Raw genomic sequence first — 21,229 nt, forward strand, 5'->3', positions numbered from 1 at the left:
TCACAGGAGAGGTTCAAATCACAGAAAGTTAGTGTGTCAGTCCTCTTGTTCTTAAGTCGGCATTGCGCCTTTTGTATTAAAATCGGATGCAATTTCTGTGATTCATCGTCAATAAGAAGGTCCAAGGGAAACAGTAAACCTGAAGTGAAGCATCGGAATCTAAAACTGGACTCACAGGAGAGATTCAAATCATAGGAAGTTAGTGTGTCAGTCCTCTTGTACTTAAGTCGGCATTGTGCATTTTGTATTAAATTCGGATGCAATTTCTGTGATTCATCGCCAATAAGAAGGTCCAAGGGATACGGTAAAACTGAGGTGAAGCATCGGAATCTAAGACTGGACTCACAGGAGATGTTCAAATCATAGAAAGTTAGTCAGTCCTCTTGTACTTATGTCGGCATTGTGCCTTTTGTATTAAATTCGGATGCAATTTCTGTGTTTTATCGTCAATAAGAAGGTCCAAGGGAAACAGTAAACCTGAAGTGAAGTATCGGAATCTAAAACTGGACTCACAGGAGAGGTTTAAATCATAGAAAGTTAGTGTGTCAGTCCTCTTGTACTTAAGTCGGCATTGTGCCTTTTGTATTAAATTCGGACGCAATTTCTGTGTTTCATCGTCAATAAGATGGTCCAAGGGAAACAGTAAACCTGAAGTGAAGCATCGGAATCTAAAACTGGACTCACAGGAGAGGTTCAAATCATAGAAAGTTAGTGTGTCTGTCCTCTTGTACTTAAGACTGCATTGTGCCTTTTGTATTAAATTCGGATGCAATTTCGATGTTTCATCGTCAATAAGAAGGTCCAAGGTATACAGTAAATCTGAATTAATGCATCGGAATCTACAACTGGACTCATAGGAGAGGTTCAAATCATCGAAAGTTAGAGTGTCAGTCCTCTTGTACTTAAGTCGGCATTGTGCCTTTTGTATTAAATTCGGACACAATTTCTGTGTTTCATCGTCAATAAGAAGGTCCAAGGGATACAGTAAACCTGAAGTGAAGCGTCGGAATCTAAAATGGGACTCACAGGAGAGGTTTAAATCATAGAGAGTTAGAGTGTCAGTCCTCTTGTACTTAAGTCGGCATTGTGCCTTTCGTATTAAATTCGGATGCAATTTCTATGTATCATCATCAATAAGAAGGTCCAAAGTATACAGTAAATCTGAATTAATGCATCGGAATCTACAACGGGACTCATAGGAGAGGTTCAAATCATCGAAAGTTAGAGTGTCAGTGCTCTTGTACTTAAGACGGCATTGTGCCTTTTGTATTAAATTCGGACACAATTTCTGTGTTTCATCGTCAATAAGAAGGTCCAAGGGATACAGTAAACCTGAAGTGAAGCGTCGGAATCTAAAATGGGATTCACAGGACAGGTTCAAATCATAGAGAGTTAGAGTGCCAGTCCTCTTGTACTTAAGTCGGCATTGTGCCTTTTGTATTAACTTTGGATGCAAATTCTGTGTTTCATCGTCATTAAGAAGGCCCAAGAAATACAGTAAACCTGAAGTGAAGCATTGGAATCTTAAACAGGACTCACAGGAGTGGTTCAAATCATAGAAAGTTAGAGCGTCAGTCCTCTTGTACTTAAGTCGGCATTGTGCCTTTTGTATTAAATTCGGATGCAATTTCTGTGTTTCATCGTCAATAAGAAGGTCCAAGGGATACAGTAAACCTGAAGTGAAGCATCGGAATCTGAAACTGGACTCACAGCAGATGTTAAAATCATAGAAAGTTAGAGTGTCAGTCCTCTTGTACTTAAGTCGGCTTTGTGCCTTTTGTATTAAATTCGGATATAATTTCTGTGTTTCATCGTCAATATGAAGGTCCAAGTGATACAGTAAACCTGAATTGAAGCATCGGAATCTGAAACTGGACCCACAGGAGAAGTTCAAATCATCGAAAGTTAGAGTGTCAGTCCTCTTGTACTTAAGTCGACATAGTTCCTTTTGTATTAAATTTGGATGCAATTTCTGTGTTTCATCGTCAATAAGAAGGTCCAAAGGATACAGTAAACCTGAAGTGAAGCATCGGCATCCAAAACTGGACTCACAGGAGAGGTTCAAATCATAGAAATTTTGAGTGTCAGTCCTCTTGTACTTAAGTCGGCATTGTGCCTTTTGTATTAAATTCGAATGCAATTTCCGTGTTTCATCGGCAACAAGAAAGTCCAAGGGATACAGTAAACCTGACGTGAAGAATCGGAATCTAAAACTGGACTAACAGGAGAGGTTGAAATCATAGAAAGTTAGAGAGTCAGTCCTCTTGTACTTAAGTCGGCATTGGGCCTTTTGTATTATATTAGGATGCAATTTCTGTGTTTCATCGTCAATACGAAGGTCCATGGGATACAGTAAACCTGAACTGAAGCATCGGAATCTAAAACTGGACTCACAGGAGGGGTACAAATCATCGAAATTAGAGTGTCAGTCCTCTTGTACTTAAGTCGGCATTGTGCCTTTTGTATTAAATTCGGATGCAATTTCTGTGTTTCATCGTCAATAATAAGGTCCAAGGGATACAGTAAACCTGAAGTGAAGCATCGGAATATAAAACAAGACTCACAGGAGAGGTTCAAATCATAGAAAGTTAGTGTGTCAGTCCTCTTGTACTTAAGTCGGCATTGCGCCTTTTGTATTTAATTCGGATGCAATTTCTGCGATTCATCGTCAATAAGAAGGTCCAAGGGAAACAGTAAATCTAAAGTGAAGCATCGGAATCTAAAACTGGACTCACAGGAGACGTTCAAATATTAGAGAGTTAGTGTGTCAGTCCTCTTGTACTTAAGTCAGCATTGTGCCTTTTGTATTAAATTCGGATGCAATTTTTGTGTTTCATCGTCAATACGAAGGTCCAAGGGATACAGTAAACCTGAAGTGAAGCATCGGAATCTAAAACTGGACTCACAGCAGAGGTTCAAATCATAGAAAGTTAGAGTGTCAGTCCTGTTGCACTTAAGTCGGCATTGTGCCTTATCGTCAATACGAAGGTCCAAGGGATACAGTAAATCTGACGTGAAGAAACGGAATCTTAAACTGGACTCAGAGCAGAGGTTCAAATCATAGAAAGTTAGTGACTCAGTCTTCTTGTACTTAAGTCGGCATTGTGCCTTTTGTATTAAATTCGGATGCAATTTCTGTGTGTCATCGTCAATAAGAAGGTCCAAGGGATACAGTAAACCTGAAGTGAAGCATCGGAATCTAAAACTGGACTCACAGCAGAGGTTCAAATCATAGAAAGTTAGAGTGTCAGTCCTCTTGCACTTAAGTCGGCATTGTGCCTTATCGTCAATAAGAAGGACCAAGGGATACAGTAAATCTGAAGTGAGGTATCGGAATCTAAAACTGGACTCACAGGAGAGGTTCAAATCATAGAAAGTTAGTGTGTCAGTCCTCTTGTACTTAAGTCGGCATTGTGCCGTTTGTATTAAATTCGGACGCAATTTCTGTGTTTCATCGTCAATAAGAATGTCCAAGGGATACAGTAAATCTGAAGTGAAGCATCGGAATCTAAAACTGGACTCACAGGAGAGGTTCATATCATAGAAATTTAGTGTGTCTGTCCTCTTGTACTTAAGTCGGCATTGTGCCTTTTGTATTACATTCGGATGCAATTTCTGTGTTTCATCGTCAATAAGAAGGTCCAAGGGATACAGTATATCTGAAGTGAAGCATCGGAATCTAAAACTGGACTCACAGCAGAGGGTCAAATCATAGAAAGTTAGAGTGTCAGTCCTCTTGTACTTAAGTCGGCAATGTGCCTTATCGTCAATAAGAAGGTCCAAGGGATTCAGTAAATCTGAAGTGAAGCATCGGAATCTAAGACTGGACTCACAGGAGATGTTCAAATCATAGAAAGTTAGAGTGTCATTTCCCTTGTGCTTATGTCGGCATTGTGCCTTTTGTATTAAATTCGGATGCAATTTCTGTGTTTCATCGTCAATAAGAAGGTCCAAGGGAAACAGTAAACCTGAAGTGAAGCATCGGAATTTAAAACTGGACTCACAGGAGAGGTTTAAATCATAGAAAGTTAGTGTGTCAGTCCTCTTGTAGTTAAGTCGGCATTGTGCCTTTTGTATTAAATTCGGACGCAATTTCTGTGTTTCATCGTCAATACGAAGGTCCAAGGGAAACAGTAGACCTGAAGTGAAGCATCGGAATCTAAAACTGGACACATAGGAGAGGTTCAAATCATAGAAAGTTAGTGTGTCTGTCCTCTTGTACTTAAGTCTGCATTCAGCCTTTTGTATTAAATTCGGATGCAATTTCTGTGTTTCATCGTCAATAAGAAGGTCCAAGGTATACAGTAAACCTGAATTAATGCATCGGAATCTACAACTGGACTCATAGGAGAGGTTCAAATCATCGAAAGTTAGAGTGTCAGTCCTCTTGTACTTACGTCGGCATTGTGCATTTTGTATTAAATTCGGATGCAATTTCTGTGATTCATCGTGAATAAGAAGGTCCAAGGGATACAGTAAAACTGAAGTGAAGCATCGGAATCTAAGACTGGACTCACAGGAGATGTTCAAATCATAGAAAGTTAGAGGGTTAGTCCACTTGTACATTTGTCGGCATTGTGCCTTTTGTATTAAATTCGAATGCAATTTCTGTGTTTCATCGTCATTAAGAAGGCCCAAGAAATACAGTAAACCTGAAGTGAGGCATCGGAATCTAAAACTGGACTCACAGCAGAGGTTCAAAACATAGAAAGTTAGATTGTGAGTCCTCTTGTACTTAAGTCGGCATTGTGCCTTATCGTCAATAAGAATGCCCAAGGGATACAGTAAATCTGAAGTGAAGAATCGGAATCTAAAACTGGACTCACAGGAGAGGTTCATATCATGAAAAGTTAGTGTGTCAGTCCTCTTGTACTTAAGTCGGCATTGTCGTTTTGGAATTAAATTCCGATGCAATTTCTGTGTTTCATCGTCAATAAGAAGATCCAAGGGATACAGTAAACGTGAAGGGAAGCATCGGAATCTAAAACTGGACTCACAGGAGAGGTTCAAATCACAGAAAGTTAGTGTGTCAGTCCTCTTGTACTTAAGTCGGCATTGCGCCTTTTGTATTAAAATCGGACGCAATTTCTGTGATTCATCGTCAATAAGAAGGTCCAAGGGAAACAGTAAACCTGAATTGAAGCATCGGAATCTAAAACTGGACTCACAGGAGAAATTCAAATCATAGAAAGTTAGTGTGTCAGTCCTCTTGTACTTAAGTCGGCATTGTGCCTTTTGTATTAAATTCGGCGAAATTTCTGTGATTCATCGCCAATAAGAAGGTCCAAGGGATACAGTAAAACTGAGGTGAAGCATCGGAATCTAAGACTGGACTCACAGGAGGTGTTCAAATCATAGAAAGTTAGAGTGTCAGTCGTCTTGTACGTATGTCGGCATTGTGCCTGTTGTATTAAATTCGGATGCAATTTCTGTGTTTTATCGTCAATAAGAAGGTCCAAGGTATCCAGTAAATCTGAATTAATGCATCGGAATCTACAACTGGACTCATAGGAGAGGTTCAAATCATCGAAAGTTAGAGTGTCAGTCCTCTTGTACTTAAGTCGGCATTGTGCCTTTTGTATTAAATTCGGACACAATTTCTGTGTTTCATCGTCAATAAGAAGGTCCTAGGGATACAGTAAACCTGAAGTGTAGCGTCGGAATCTAAAATGGGACTCACAGGAGAGGTTCAAATCGTAGAGAGTTAGAGTGTCAGTCCTCTTGTACTTAAGTCGGCATTGTGCCTTTTGTATTAAATTCGGATGCAATTTCTGTGTTTCATCGTCATTAAGAAGGCCCAAGAAATACAGTAAACCTGAAGTGAAGCATTAGAATCTTAAACAGGACTCACAGGAGTGGTTCAAATCATAGAGAGTTAGAGCGTCAGTCCTTTTGTACTTAAGTCGGCATTGTGCCTTTTGTATTAAATTCGGGTGCAATTTCTGTGTTTCATCGTCAATAAGAAGGTCCAAGGGATACAGTAAACCTGAAGTGAAGCATCGGAAACTGAAACTGGACTCACAGCAGAGGGTAAAATCATAGAAAGTTAGAGTGTCAGTCCTCTTGTACTTAAGTCGGCTTTGTGCCTTTTGTATTAAATTCGGACACAATTTCTGTGTTTCATCGTCAATAAGTAGGTCCAAGGGATACAGTAATCCTGAAGTGAAGCGTCGGAATCTAAAATGGGACTCACAGGAGAGTTTCAAATCATAGAGAGTTAGAGTGTCAGTCCTCTTGTACTTAAATCGGCATTGTGCCTTTTGTATTAAATTCGGACACAATTTCTGTGTTTCATCGTCAATAAGAAGGTCCAAGGGATACAGTAAACCTGAAGTGAAGCGTCGGAATCTAAAATGGGACTCACAGGAGAGGTTCAAATCATAGAGAGTTAGAGTGTCAGTCCTCTTGTACTTAAGTCGGCATTGGGCCTTTTGTATTATATTAGGATGCAATTTCTGTGTTTCATCGTCAATAAGAAGGTCCAAGGGATACAGTAAAACTGAAGTGAAGCATCGGAATCTAAGACTGGACTCACAGGAGATGTTCAAATCATAGGAAGTTAGAGTGTCAGTCCTCTTGTACTTATGTCGGCATTGTGCCTTTTGTATTAAATTCGGACGCAATTTCTGTGTTTCATCGTCAATAAGAAGGTCCAAGGGAAACAGTAAACCTGAAGTGAAGCATCGAAATCTAATACTGGACTCACAGGAGAGGTTCAAATCATAGAAAGTTAGTGTGTCTGTCCTCTTGTACTTAAGTCTGCATTGTGCCTTTTGTATTAAATTCGGATGCAATTTCGATGTTTCATCGTCAATAAGAAGGTCCAAGGTACACAGTAAATCTGAATTAATGCATCGGAATCTACAACTGGACTCATAGGAGAGGTTCAAATCATCGAAAGTTAGAGTGTCAGTCCTCTTGTACTTAAGTCGGCATTGTGCCCTTTGTATTAAATTCGGACACAATTTCTGTGTTTCATCGTCAATAAGAAGGTCCAAGGGATACAGTAAACCTGAAAAGAAGCGTCGGAATCTAAAATGGGACTCACAGGAGAGGTTCAAATCATAGAGAGTCAGAGTGTCAGTCCTCTTGTACTTAAGTCGGCATTGTGCCTTTTGTATTAAATTCGGATGCAATTTCTGTGTTTCATCGTCATTAAGAAGGCCCAAGAAATACAGTAAACCTGAAGTGAAGCATTAGAATCTTAAACAGGACTCACAGGAGTGGTTCAAATCATAGAAAGTTAGAGCGTCAGTCCTCTTGTACTTAAGTCGGCATTGTGCCTTTTGTATTAAATTCGGATGCAATTTCTGTGTTTCATCGTCAACAAGAAGGTCCAAGGGATACAGTAAACCTGAAGTGAAGCATCGGAATCTGAAACTGGACTCACAGCAGAGGTTAAAATCATAGAAAGATAGAGTGTCAGTCCTCTTGTACTTAAGTCGGCTTTGTGCCTTTTGTATTAAATTCGGATATAATTTCTGTGTTTCATCGTCAATATGAAGGTCCAAGTGCTACAGTAAACCTGAATTGAAGCATCGGAATCTGAAACTGGACCCACAGGAGAAGTTCAAATCATTGAAAGTTAGAGTGTAAGTCCTCTTGTACTTAAGTCGACATTGTTCCTTGTGTATTAAATTTGGATGCAATTTTTGTGTTTCATCGTCAATAAGAAGGTCCAAGGGATACAGTAAACCTGAAGTGAAGCATCGGAATCTAAAACTGGACTCACAGGAGAGGTTCAAATCATAGAAATTTAGAGTGTCAGTCCTCTTGTACTTAAGTCGGCATTGTGCCTTTTGTATTAAATTCGAATGCAATTTCTGTGTTTCATCGACAATAAGAAAGTCCAAGGGATACAGTAAACCTGACGTGAAGAATCGGAATCTAAAACTGGACTAAAAGGAGAGGTTCAAATCATAGAAAGTTAGAGAGCCAGTCCTCTTGTACTTAAGTCAGTATTGGGCCTTTTGTATTAAATTCGGATGCAATTTCTGTGTTTCATCGTCAATAATAAGGTCCAAGGTATACAGTAAACCTGAAGTGAAGCATAGGAATATAAAACAAGACTCACAGGAGAGGTTCAAATCATAGAAAGTTAGTGTGTCAGTCCTCTTGTACTTAAGTCGGCATTGCGCCTTTTGTATTAAATTCGGATGCAATTTCTGTGATTCATCGTCAATAAGAAGGTCCAAGGGAAACAGTAAATCTGAAGTGAAGCATCGAAATCTTAAGCTGGACTCACAGGAGAGGTTCAAATCGTAGAAAGTTAGGGCGTCAGTCCTCTTGTTTTGAAGTCGGCATTGTGCCTTTTGTATTAAATTCGCATGCAATTTCTGTGTTTCATCGCCAATAAGAAGGTCCAAGGGATACAGTAAACCTGATGTGAAGCATCGGAATCTAAAACTGGACTCCCAGCAGATGTTCAAATCATAGAAAGTTAGAGTGTCAGTCCTCTTGTACTTAAGGCGGCATTGTGCCTTATCGACAGTAAGAAGGTCCAAGGGATACAGTAAACCTGACGTGAAGAATCGGAATCTAAAACTGGACTAACAGGAGAGGTTCAAATCATAGAAAGTTAGAGAGCCAGTCCTCTTGTACTTAAGTCAGTATTGGGCCTTTTGTATTATATTAGGATGCAATTTCTGTGTTTCATCGTCAATAAGAAGGTCCAAGGGATACAGTAAACCTGAATTGAAGCATCGGAATCTAAAACTGGACTCACAGGAGGGGTACAAATCATCGAAATTAGAGTGTCAGTCCTCTTGTACTTAAGTCGGCATTGTGCCCTTTGTATTAAATTCGAATGCAATTTCTGTGTTTCATCGTCAATAATAAGGTCCAAGGTATACAGTAAACCTGAAGTGAAGCATCGGAATATAAAACAAGACTCACAGGAGAGGTTCAAATCATAGAAAGTTAGTGTGTCAGTCCTCTTGTACTTAAGTCGGCATTGCGCCTTTTGTATTAAATTCGGATGCAATTTCTGTGATTCATCGTCAATAAGAAGGTTTAAGGGAAACAGTAAATCTGAAGTGAAGCATCGAAATCTTAAGCTGGACTCACAGGAGAGGTTCAAATCATAGAAAGTTAGGGCGTCAGTCCTCTTGTACTTAAGTCGGCATTGTGCCTTATCGACAGTAAGAAGGTCCAAGGGATACAGTAAATCTGAAGTGAAGCATCGGAATCTAAAACTGGACTCACAGGAGAGGTTCAAATCATAGAAAGTTAGTGTGTCTGTCCTCTTGTACTTAAGTCTGCATTGTGCCTTTTGTATTAAATTCGGATGCAATTTCGATGTTTCATCGTCAATAAGAAGGTCCAAGGTATACAGTAAATCTGAATTAATGCATCGGAATCTACAACTGGACTCATAGGAGGGGTTCGAATCATCGAAAGTTAGAGTGTCAGTCCTCTTGTACTTAAGTCGGCATTGTGCCTTTTGTATTAAATTCGGACTCAATTTCTGTGTTTCATCGTCAATAAGAAGGTCCAAGGGATACAGTAAACCTGAAGTGAAGCGTCGGAATCTACAATGGGACTCACAGGAGAGGTTTCTAATCATAGAGAGTTAGAGTGTCAGTCCTCATGTACTTAAGTCGGCATTGTGCCTTTTGTATTAAATTCGGATGCAATTTCTGTGTTTCATCGTCATTACGAAGGCCCAAGATATACAGTAAACCTGAAGTGAAGCATTAGAATCTTAAACAGGACTCACAGGAGTGGTTCAGATCATAGAAATTTAGTGTGTCAGTCCTCTTGTACTTAAGTCGGCATTGTGCCTTTTGTATTAAATTCGGACGCAATTTCTGTGTTTCATCGTCAATAGGAAGGTCCAAGGGAAACAGTAGACCTGAAGTGAAGCATCGGAATCTAAAACTGGACTCACAGGAGAGGTTCAAATCATAGAAAGTTAGTGTGTCTGTCCACTTGTACTTAAGTCTGCATTGAGCCTTTTGTATTAAATTCGGATGCAATTTCTGTGTTTCATCGTCAATAAGAAGGTCCAAGGTATACAGTAAACCTGAATTAATGCATCGGAATCTACAACTGGACTCATAGGAGAGGTTCAAATCATCGAAAGTTAGAGTGTCAGTCCTCTTGTACTTACGTCGGCATTGTTCCTTATGTATTAATTTCGGATGCAATTTCTGTGATTCATCGTCAATAAGAAGGTCCAAGGGATACAGTAAAACTAAAGTGAAGCATCGGAATCTAAGACTGGACTCACAGGAGATGTTCAAATGATAGAAAGTTAGAGTGTCAGTCCTCTTGTACATATGTCGGCATTGTGCCTTTTGTATTAAATTCGGATGCAATTTCTGTGTTTCATCGTCAATAAGAAGATCTAAGAGATACAGTAAACCTGAAGTGAGGCATCGGAATCTAAAACTGGACTCACAGCAGAGGTTCAAAGCATAGAAAGTTAGATTGTGAGTCCTCTTGTACTTAAGTCGGCATTGTGCCTTATCGTCAATAAGAATGTCCAAGGGATACAGTAAATCTGAAATGAAGCATCGGAATCTAAAACTGGACTCACAGGAGAGGTTCAAATCATGAAAAGTTAGTGTGTCAGTCCTCTTGTACTTAAGTCGGCATTGTCGTTTTGGAATTAAATTCCGATGCAATTTCTGTGTTTCATCGTCAATAAGAAGATCCAAGGGATACAAAAAACATGAAGGGAAGCATCGGAATCTAAAACTGGACTCACAGGAGAGTTTCAAATCATAGAAAGTTAGTGTGTCAGTCCTCTTGTACTTAAGTCGGCATTGTGCCTTTTGTATTAAATTCGGATGCAATTTCGATGTTTCATCGTCAATAAGAAGGTCCAATGTATACAGTAAATCTGAATTAATGCATCGGAATCTACAACTGGACTCATAGGAGAGGTTCAAATCATCGAAAGTTAGAGTGTCAGTCCTCTTGTACTTAAGTCGGCATTGTGCCCTTTGTATTAAATTCGGACACAATTTCTGTGTTTCATCGTCAATAAGAAGGTCCAAGGGATACAGTAAACCTGAAAAGAAGCGTCGGAATCTAAAATGGGACTCACAGGAGAGGTTCAAATCATAGAGAGTCAGAGTGTCAGTCCTCTTGTACTTAAGTCGGCATTGTGCCTTTTGTATTAAATTCGGATGCAATTTCTGTGTTTCATCGTCATTAAGAAGGCCCAAGAAATACAGTAAACCTGAAGTGAAGCATTAGAATCTTAAACAGGACTCACAGGAGTGGTTCAAATCATAGAAAGTTAGAGCGTCAGTCCTCTTGTACTTAAGTCGGCATTGTGCCTTTTGTATTAAATTCGGATGCAATTTCTGTGTTTCATCGTCAATAAGAAGGTCCAAGGGATACAGTAAACCTGAAGTGAAGCATCGGAATCTGAAACTGGACTCACAGCAGAGGTTAAAATCATAGAAAGATAGAGTGTCAGTCCTCTTGTACTTAAGTCGGCTTTGTGCCTTTTGTATTAAATTCGGATATAATTTCTGTGTTTCATCGTCAATATGAAGGTCCAAGTGATACAGTAAACCTGAATTGAAGCATCGGAATCTGAAACTGGACCCACAGGAGAAGTTCAAATCATTGAAAGTTAGAGTGTCAGTCCTCTTGTACTTAAGTCGACATTGTTCCTTGTGTATTAAATTTGGATGCAATTTCTGTGTTTCATCGTCAATAAGAAGGTCCAAGGGATACAGTAAACCTGAAGTGAAGCATCGGAATCTAAAACTGGACTCACAGGAGAGGTTCAAATCATAGAAATTTAGAGTGTCAGTCCTCTTGTACTTAAGTCGGCATTGTGCCTTTTGTATTAAATTCGAATGCAATTTCTGTGTTTCATCCCCAGTAAGAAGGTCCAAGGGATACAGTAAACCTGAAGTGAAGCATCGGAATATAAAACAAGACTCACAGGAGAGGTTCAAATCATAGAAAGTTAGTGTGTCAGTCCTCTTGTACTGAAGTCGGCATTGTGCCTTTTGTATTAAATTCGCATGCAATTTCTGTGTTTCATCGCCAATAAGAAGGTCCAAGGGATACAGTAAACCTGATGTGAAGCATCGGAATCTAAAACTGGACTCACAGGAGGGGTACAAATCATCGAAATTAGAGTGTCAGTCCTCTTGTACTTAAGTCGGCATTGTGCCTTTTGTATTAAATTCGGATGCAATTTCTGTGTTTCATCGTCAATAATAAGGTCCAAGGTATACAGTAAACCTGAAGTGAAGCATCGGAATATAAAACAAGACTCACGGGAGAGGTTCAAATCATAGAAAGTTAGTGTGTCAGTCCTCTTGTACTTAAGTCGGCATTGCGCCTTTTGTATTAAATTCGGATGCAATTTCTGTGATTCATCGTCAATAAGAAGGTCCAAGGGAAACAGTAAATCTGAAGTGAAGCATCGAAATCTTAAGCTGGACTCACAGGAGAGGTTCAAATCATAGAAAGTTAGGGCGTCAGTCCTCTTGTACTGCAGTCGGCATTGTGCCTTTTGTATTAAATTCGCATGCAATTTCTGTGTTTCATCGCCAATAAGAAGGTCCAAGGGATACAGTAAACCTGATGTGAAGCATCGGAATCTAAAACTGGACTCCCAGCAGATGTTCAAATCATAGAAAGTTAGAGTGTCAGTCCTCTTGTACTTAAGTCGGCATTGTGCCTTATCGACAGTAAGAAGGTCCAAGGGATACAGTAAATCTGAAGTGAAGCATCGGAATCTAAAACTGGACTCACAGGAGAGGTTCAAATCATAGAAAGTTAGTGTGTCTGTCCTCTTGTACTTAAGTCTGCATTGTGCCTTTTGTATTAAATTCGGATGCAATTTCGATGTTTCATCGTCAATAAGAAGGTCCAAGGTATACAGTAAATCTGAATTAATGCATCGGAATCTACAACTGGACTCATAGGAGAGGTTCAAATCATCGAAAGTTAGAGTGTCAGTCCTCTTGTACTTAAGTCGGCATTCTGCCTTTTGTATTAAATTCACACAATTCCTGTGTTTCATCGTCAATAAGAAGGTCCAAGGGATACAGTAAACCTGAAGTGAAGCGTCGGAATCTAAAATGGGACTCACAGGAGAGGTTCAAATCATAGAGAGTTAGAGTGTCAGTCCTCATGTACTTAAGTCGGCATTGTGCCTTTTGTATTAAATTCGGATGCAATTTCTGTGTTTCATCGTCATTAAGAAGGCCCAAGATATACAGTAAACCTGAAGTGAAGCATTAGAATCTTAAACAGGACTCACAGGAGTGGTTCAGATCATAGAAATTTAGTGTGTCAGTCCTCTTGTACTTAAGTCGGCATTGTGCCTTTTGTATTAAATTCGGACGCAATTTCTGTGTTTCATCGTCAATAGGCAGGTCCAAGGGAAACAGTAGACGTGAAGTGAAGCATCGGAATCTAAAACTGGACTCACAGGAGAGATTCAAATCATAGAAAGTTAGTGTGTCTGTCCACTTGTACTTAAGTCTGCATTGTGCCTTTTGTATTAAATTCGGATGCAATTTCGATGTTTCATCGTCAATAAGAAGGTCCAATGTATACAGTAAATCTGAATTAATGCATCGGAATCTACAACTGGACTCATAGGAGAGGTTCAAATCATCGAAAGTTAGAGTGTCAGTCCTCTTGTACTTAAGTCGGCATTGTGCCCTTTGTATTAAATTCGGACACAATTTCTGTGTTTCATCGTCAATAAGAAGGTCCAAGGGATACAGTAAACCTGAAAAGAAGCGTCGGAATCTAAAATGGGACTCACAGGAGAGGTTCAAATCATAGAGAGTCAGAGTGTCAGTCCTCTTGTACTTAAGTCGGCATTGTGCCTTTTGTATTAAATTCGGATGCAATTTCTGTGTTTCATCGTCATTAAGAAGGCCCAAGAAATACAGTAAACCTGAAGTGAAGCATTAGAATCTTAAACAGGACTCACAGGAGTGGTTCAAATCATAGAAAGTTAGAGCGTCAGTCCTCTTGTACTTAAGTCGGCATTGTGCCTTTTGTATTAAATTCGGATGCAATTTCTGTGTTTCATCGTCAATAAGAAGGTCCAAGGGATACAGTAAACCTGAAGTGAAGCATCGGAATCTGAAACTGGACTCACAGCAGAGGTTAAAATCATAGAAAGATAGAGTGTCAGTCCTCTTGTACTTAAGTCGGCTTTGTGCCTTTTGTATTAAATTCGGATATAATTTCTGTGTTTCATCGTCAATATGAAGGTCCAAGTGATACAGTAAACCTGAATTGAAGCATCGGAATCTGAAACTGGACCCACAGGAGAAGTTCAAATCATTGAAAGTTAGAGTGTCAGTCCTCTTGTACTTAAGTCGACATTGTTCCTTGTGTATTAAATTTGGATGCAATTTCTGTGTTTCATCGTCAATAAGAAGGTCCAAGGGATACAGTAAACCTGAAGTGAAGCATCGGAATCTAAAACTGGACTCACAGGAGAGGTTCAAATCATAGAAATTTAGAGTGTCAGTCCTCTTGTACTTAAGTCGGCATTGTGCCTTTTGTATTAAATTCGAATGCAATTTCTGTGTTTCATCCCCAGTAAGAAGGTCCAAGGGATACAGTAAACCTGAAGTGAAGCATCGGAATATAAAACAAGACTCACAGGAGAGGTTCAAATCATAGAAAGTTAGTGTGTCAGTCCTCTTGTACTGAAGTCGGCATTGTGCCTTTTGTATTAAATTCGCATGCAATTTCTGTGTTTCATCGCCAATAAGAAGGTCCAAGGGATACAGTAAACCTGATGTGAAGCATCGGAATCTAAAACTGGACTCACAGGAGGGGTACAAATCATCGAAATTAGAGTGTCAGTCCTCTTGTACTTAAGTCGGCATTGTGCCTTTTGTATTAAATTCGGATGCAATTTCTGTGTTTCATCGTCAATAATAAGGTCCAAGGTATACAGTAAACCTGAAGTGAAGCATCGGAATATAAAACAAGACTCACGGGAGAGGTTCAAATCATAGAAAGTTAGTGTGTCAGTCCTCTTGTACTTAAGTCGGCATTGCGCCTTTTGTATTAAATTCGGATGCAATTTCTGTGATTCATCGTCAATAAGAAGGTCCAAGGGAAACAGTAAATCTGAAGTGAAGCATCGAAATCTTAAGCTGGACTCACAGGAGAGGTTCAAATCATAGAAAGTTAGGGCGTCAGTCCTCTTGTACTGCAGTCGGCATTGTGCCTTTTGTATTAAATTCGCATGCAATTTCTGTGTTTCATCGCCAATAAGAAGGTCCAAGGGATACAGTAAACCTGATGTGAAGCATCGGAATCTAAAACTGGACTCCCAGCAGATGTTCAAATCATAGAAAGTTAGAGTGTCAGGCCTCTTGTACTTAAGTCGGCATTGTGCCTTATCGACAGTAAGAAGGTCCAAGGGATACAGTAAATCTGAAGTGAAGCATCGGAATCTAAAACTGGACTCACAGGAGAGGTTCAAATCATAGAAAGTTAGTGTGTCTGTCCTCTTGTACTTAAGTCTGCATTGTGCCTTTTGTATTAAATTCGGATGCAATTTCGATGTTTCATCGTCAATAAGAAGGTCCAAGGTATACAGTAAATCTGAATTAATGCATCGGAATCTACAACTGGACTCATAGGAGAGGTTCAAATCATCGAAAGTTAGAGTGTCAGTCCTCTTGTACTTAAGTCGGCATTCTGCCTTTTGTATTAAATTCGGACACAATTCCTGTGTTTCATCGTCAATAAGAAGGTCCAAGGGATACAGTAAACCTGAAGTGAAGCGTCGGAATCTAAAATGGGACTCACAGGAGAGGTTCAAATCATAGAGAGTTAGAGTGTCAGTCCTCATGTACTTAAGTCGGCATTGTGCCTTTTGTATTAAATTCGGATGCAATTTCTGTGTTTCATCGTCATTAAGAAGGCCCAAGATATACAGTAAACCTGAAGTGAAGCATTAGAATCTTAAACAGGACTCACAGGAGTGGTTCAGATCATAGAAATTTAGTGTGTCAGTCCTCTTGTACTTAAGTCGGCATTGTGCCTTTTGTATTAAATTCGGACGCAATTTCTGTGTTTCATCGTCAATAGGCAGGTCCAAGGGAAACAGTAGACGTGAAGTGAAGCATCGGAATCTAAAACTGGACTCACAGGAGAGATTCAAATCATAGAAATTTAGTGTGTCTGTCCACTTGTACTTAAGTCTGCATTGAGCCTTTTGTATTAAATTCGGATGCAATTTCTGTGTTTCATCGTCAATAAGAAGGTCCAAGGTATACATTAAACCTGAATTAATGCATCGGATTCTACAACTGGACTCATAGGAGAGGTTCAAATCATCGAAAGTTAGAGTATCAGTCCTCTTGTACTTACGTCGGCATTGTGCCTTATGTATTAATTTCGGATGCAATTTCTGTGATTCATCGTCAATAAGAAGGTCCAAGGGATACAGTAAAACTGAAGTGAAGCATCGGAATCTAAGACTGGACTCACAGGAGATGTTCAAATGATAGAAAGTTAGAGTGTCAGTCCTCTTGTACATATGTCGGCATTGTGCCTTTTGTATTAAATTCGGATGCAATTTCTGTGTTTCATCGTCAATAAGAAGATCTAAGAGATACAGTAAACCTGAAGTGAGGCATCGGAATCTAAAACTGGACTCACAGCAGAGGTTCAAAACATAGAAAGTTAGATTGTGAGTCCTCTTGTACTTAAGTCGGCATTGTGCCTTATCGTCAATAAGAATGTCCAAGGGATACAGTAAATCTGAAATGAAGCATCGGAATCCAAAACTGGACTCACAGGAGAGGTTCAAATCATGAAAAGTTAGTGTGTCAGTCCTCTTGTACTTAAGTCGGCATTGTCGTTTTGGAATTAAATTCCGATGCAATTTCTGTGTTTCATCGTCAATAAGAAGATCCAAGGGATACAGTAAACATGAAGGGAAGCATCGGAATCTAAAACTGGACTCACAGGAGAGGTTCAAATCAAAGAAAGTTAGTGTGTCAGTCCTCTTGTACTTAAGTCGGCATTGCGCCTTTTGTATTAAAATCGGATGCAATTTCTGTGATTCATCGCCAATAAGAAGGTCCAAGTGATACAGTAAAACTGAGGTGAAGCATCGGAATCTAAGACTGGAATCACAGGAGTTGTTCAAATCATAGAAAGTTAGTGTGTCAGTCCTCTTGTACTTAAGTCGGCATTGTGCCTTTTGTATTAAATTCGGACGCAATTTCTGTGTTTCATCGTCAATAAGAAGGTCCAACGGAAACAGTAAACCTGAAGTGAAGCATCGAAATCTAAAACTGGACTAACAGGAGAGGTTCAAATCATAGAAAGTTAGTGTGTCTGTCCTCTTGTACTTAAGTCTGCATTGTGCCTTTTGTATTAAATTCAGATGCAATTTCGATGTTTCATCGTCAATAAGAAGGTCCAAGGTATACAGTAAATCAGAATTAATGCATCGGAATCTACAACTGGACTCATAGGAGAGGTTCAAATCATCGAAAGTTAGAGTGTCAGTCCTCTTGTACTTAAGTCGGCATTGTGCCTTTTGTATTAAATTCGGATGCAATTTCTGTGTTTCATCGTCAATAAGAAGGTCCAAGGGATACAGTAAACCTAAGGTGAAGCGTCGGAATCTAAAATGGGACTCACAGGAGAGGTTCAAATCATAGAGAGTCAGAGTGTCAGTCCTCTTGTACTTAAGTCGGCATTGTGCCTTTTGTATTAAATTCGGATGCAATTTCTGTGTTTCATCGTCATTAAGACGGCCCAAGAAATGCAGTAAACCTGAAGTGAAGCATTAGAATCTTAAACAGGACTCACAGGAGTGGTTCAAATCATAGAAAGTTAGAGCGTCAGTCCTCTTGTACTTAAGTCGGCATTGTGCCTTTTGTATTAAATTCGGATGCAATTTCTGTGTTTCATCGTCAATAAGAAGGTCCAAGGGATACAGTAAACCTGAAGTGAAGCATCGGAATCTGAAACTGGACTCACAGCAGAGGTTAAAGTCATAGAAAGTTAGAGTGTCAGTCCTCTTGTACTTAAGTCGGCTTTGTGCCTTTTGTATTAAATTCGGATATAATTTCTGTGTTTCATCGTCAATATGAAGGTCCAAGTGATACAGTAAACCTGAATTGAAGCATCGGAATCTGAAACTGGACCCACAGGAGATGTTCAAATCATTGAAAGTTAGAGTGTCAGTCCTCTTGTACTTAAGTCGACATTGTTCCTTGTGTATTAAATTTGGATGCAATTTCTGTGTTTCATCGTCAATAAGAAGGTCCAAGGGATACAGTAAACCTGAAGTGAAGCATCGGAATCTAAAACTGGACTCACAGGAGAGGTTCAAATCATAGAAAGTTAGTCTGTCAGTCCTCTTGTACTTAAGTCGGCATTGTGCCTTTTGTATTAAATTCGAATGCAATTTCTGTGTTTCATCGACAATAAGAAAGTCCAAGGGATACAGTAAACCTGACGTGAAGAATCGGAATCTAAAACTGGACTGACAGGAGAGGTTCAAATCATAGAAAGTTAGAGAGTCAGTCCTCTTGTACTTAAGTCGGTATTGGGCCTTTTGTATTATATTAGGATGCAATTTCTGTGTTTCATCGTCAATAAGAAGGTCCAAGGGATACAGTAAATCTGAAGTGAAGCATCGAAATCTAAAGCTGGACTCACAGGAGAGGTTCAAATCATAGAAATTTAGTGTGTCATTCCTCTTGTACTTAAGTCGGCATTGTGACTTTTGTATTACATTCGGATGCAATTTCTGTGTTTCATCGTCAATAAGAAGGTCCAAGGGATACAGTAAACCTGAAGTGAAGCATCGGAATCTAAAACTGGACTCACAGCAGATGTTTAAATCATAGAAAGTTAGAGTATCAGTCCTCTTGTACTTAAGTCGGCACTGTGCCTTATCGACAATAAGAAGGTCTAAGGGATACAGTAAATCTGAAGTGAAGAAACGGAATCTAAAACTGGACTGAGAGCAGAGGTTCAAATCATAGAAAGTTAGTGATTCAGTCTTCTTGTACTTAAGTCGGCATTGTGCCTTTTGTATTACATTCGGATGCAATTTCTGTGTTTCATCGTCAATAAGAAGGTCCAAGGGATACAGTAAACCTGAAGTTAAGCATCGGAATCTAAAACTGGACTCACAGGAGAGGTTCATATCATAGAAATTTAGTGTGTCAGTCCTCTTGTACTTAAGTCGGCATTGTGACTTTTGTATTACATTCGGTTGCAATTTCTGTGTTTCATCGTCAATAAGAAGGTCCAAGGGATACAGTAAACCTGAAGTGAAGCATCGGAATCTAAAACTGGACTCACAGCAGAGGTTCAAATCATAGAAAGTTAGAGTGTCAGTCCTCTTGTACTTAAGTCAGCAATGTGCCTTATCGTCAATAAGAAGGTCCAAGGGATTCAGTAAATCTGAAGTGAAGCATCGGAATCTCAAACTGGACTCACAGCAGAGGTTCAAATCATAGAAAGTTAAAGTGTCAGTCCTCTTGTACTTAAGTCGGCATTGTGGCTTATCGTCAATAAGAAGGTCCAAGGGATACAGTAAAACTGAAGTGAAGCATCGGAATCTAAAACTGGACTTACAGGAGAGGTTCAAATCATAGAAAGTTGGTCTGTCAGTCCTCTTGTACTTTGGTCGGCATTGCGCCTTTTGTATTAAATTCGGATGCAATTTCTGTGATTCATCGTCAATAAGACGGTCCAAGGGAAACAGTAAGCCTGAAGTGAAGCATCGGAATCTAAAACTGGACTCACAGGAGAGGTTCAAATCATAGAAAGTTAGTGTGTCAGTCCTCTTGTACTTAAGTCGGCATTGTGCCTTTTGTATTAAATTCGGATGCAATATCTGTGATTCATCGTCAATAAGAAGGTCCAAGGGATACAGTAAAACTGAAGTGAAGCATCGGAATCTAAGACTTGACTCACAGGAGATGTTCAAATCATAGAAAGTTAGAGTGTCAGTCCTCTTGTACTTATGTCGGCATTGTGCCTTTTGTATTAAATTCGGATGCAATTTCTGTGTTTTATCGTCAATAAGAAGGTCCAAGGGAAACAGTAAACCTGAAGTGAAGCATCGGAATTTAAAACTGGACTCACAGGAGAGGTTTAAATCATAGAAAGTTAGTGTGTCAGTCCTCTTGTACTTAAGTCGGCATTGTGCCTTTTGTATTAAATTCAGACGCAATTTCTGTGTTTCATCGTCAATAAGAAGGTACAAGGTATACAGTAAACCTGAATTAATGCATCGGAATCTACAACTGGACTCATAGGAGAGGTTCAAATCATCGAAAGTTAGAGTGTCAGTCCTCTTGTACTTAAGTCGGCATTGTGCCTTTTGTATTAAATTCGGATGCAATTTCTGTGATTCATCGTCAATAAGAAGGTCCAAGGGATACAGTAAAACTGAAGTGAAGCATCGGAATCTAAGACTGGACTCACAGGAGATGTTCAAATCATCAAAAGTTAGAGTGTCAGTCCTCTTGTACATATGTCGGCATTGTGCCTTTTGTATTAAATTCGGATGCAATTTCTGTGTTTCATCGTCAATAAGAAGATCTAAGGGATACAGTAAACCTGAAGTGAGGCATCGGAATCCAAAACGGGACTCACAGCAGAGGTTCAAAAGATAGAAAGTTAGATTGTGAGTCCTCTTGTACTTAAGTCGGCATTGTACCTTATCGTCAATGAGAATGTCCAAGGGATACAGTACATCTGAAGTGAAGCATCGGAATCTAAAACTGGACTCACAGGAGAGGTTCAAATCATGAAAAGTTAGTGTGTCAGTCCTCTTGTACTTAAGTCGGCATTGTCGTTTTGGAATTAAATTCCGATGCAATTTCTGTGTTTCATCGTCAATAAGAAGATCCAAGGGATACAGTAAACATGAAGGGAAGCATCGGGATCTAAAACTGGACTCACAGGAGAGGTTCAAATCATAGAAAGTTAGTGTGTCAGTCCTCTTGTACTTAAGTCGGCATTGCGCCTTTTGTATTAAAATCGGATGCAATTTCTGTGATTCATCGTCAAAAAGATGGTCCAAGGGAAACTGTAAACCTGAAGTGAAGCATCGGAATCTTAAACTGGACTCACAGGAGAGGTTCAAATCATAGAAAGTTAGTGTGTCAGTCCTCTTGTACTTAAGTCGGCATTGTGCCTTTTGTATTAAATTCGGATGCAATTTCTGTGTTTCATCGTCAATAATAAGGTCTAAAGTATACAGTAAACCTGAAGTGAAGCATCG

This window comes from Schistocerca americana, chromosome 6, assembly GCF_021461395.2.
Source record: "Schistocerca americana isolate TAMUIC-IGC-003095 chromosome 6, iqSchAmer2.1, whole genome shotgun sequence".
NCBI classification, from domain to species: Eukaryota; Metazoa; Arthropoda; class Insecta; order Orthoptera; family Acrididae; genus Schistocerca; species Schistocerca americana.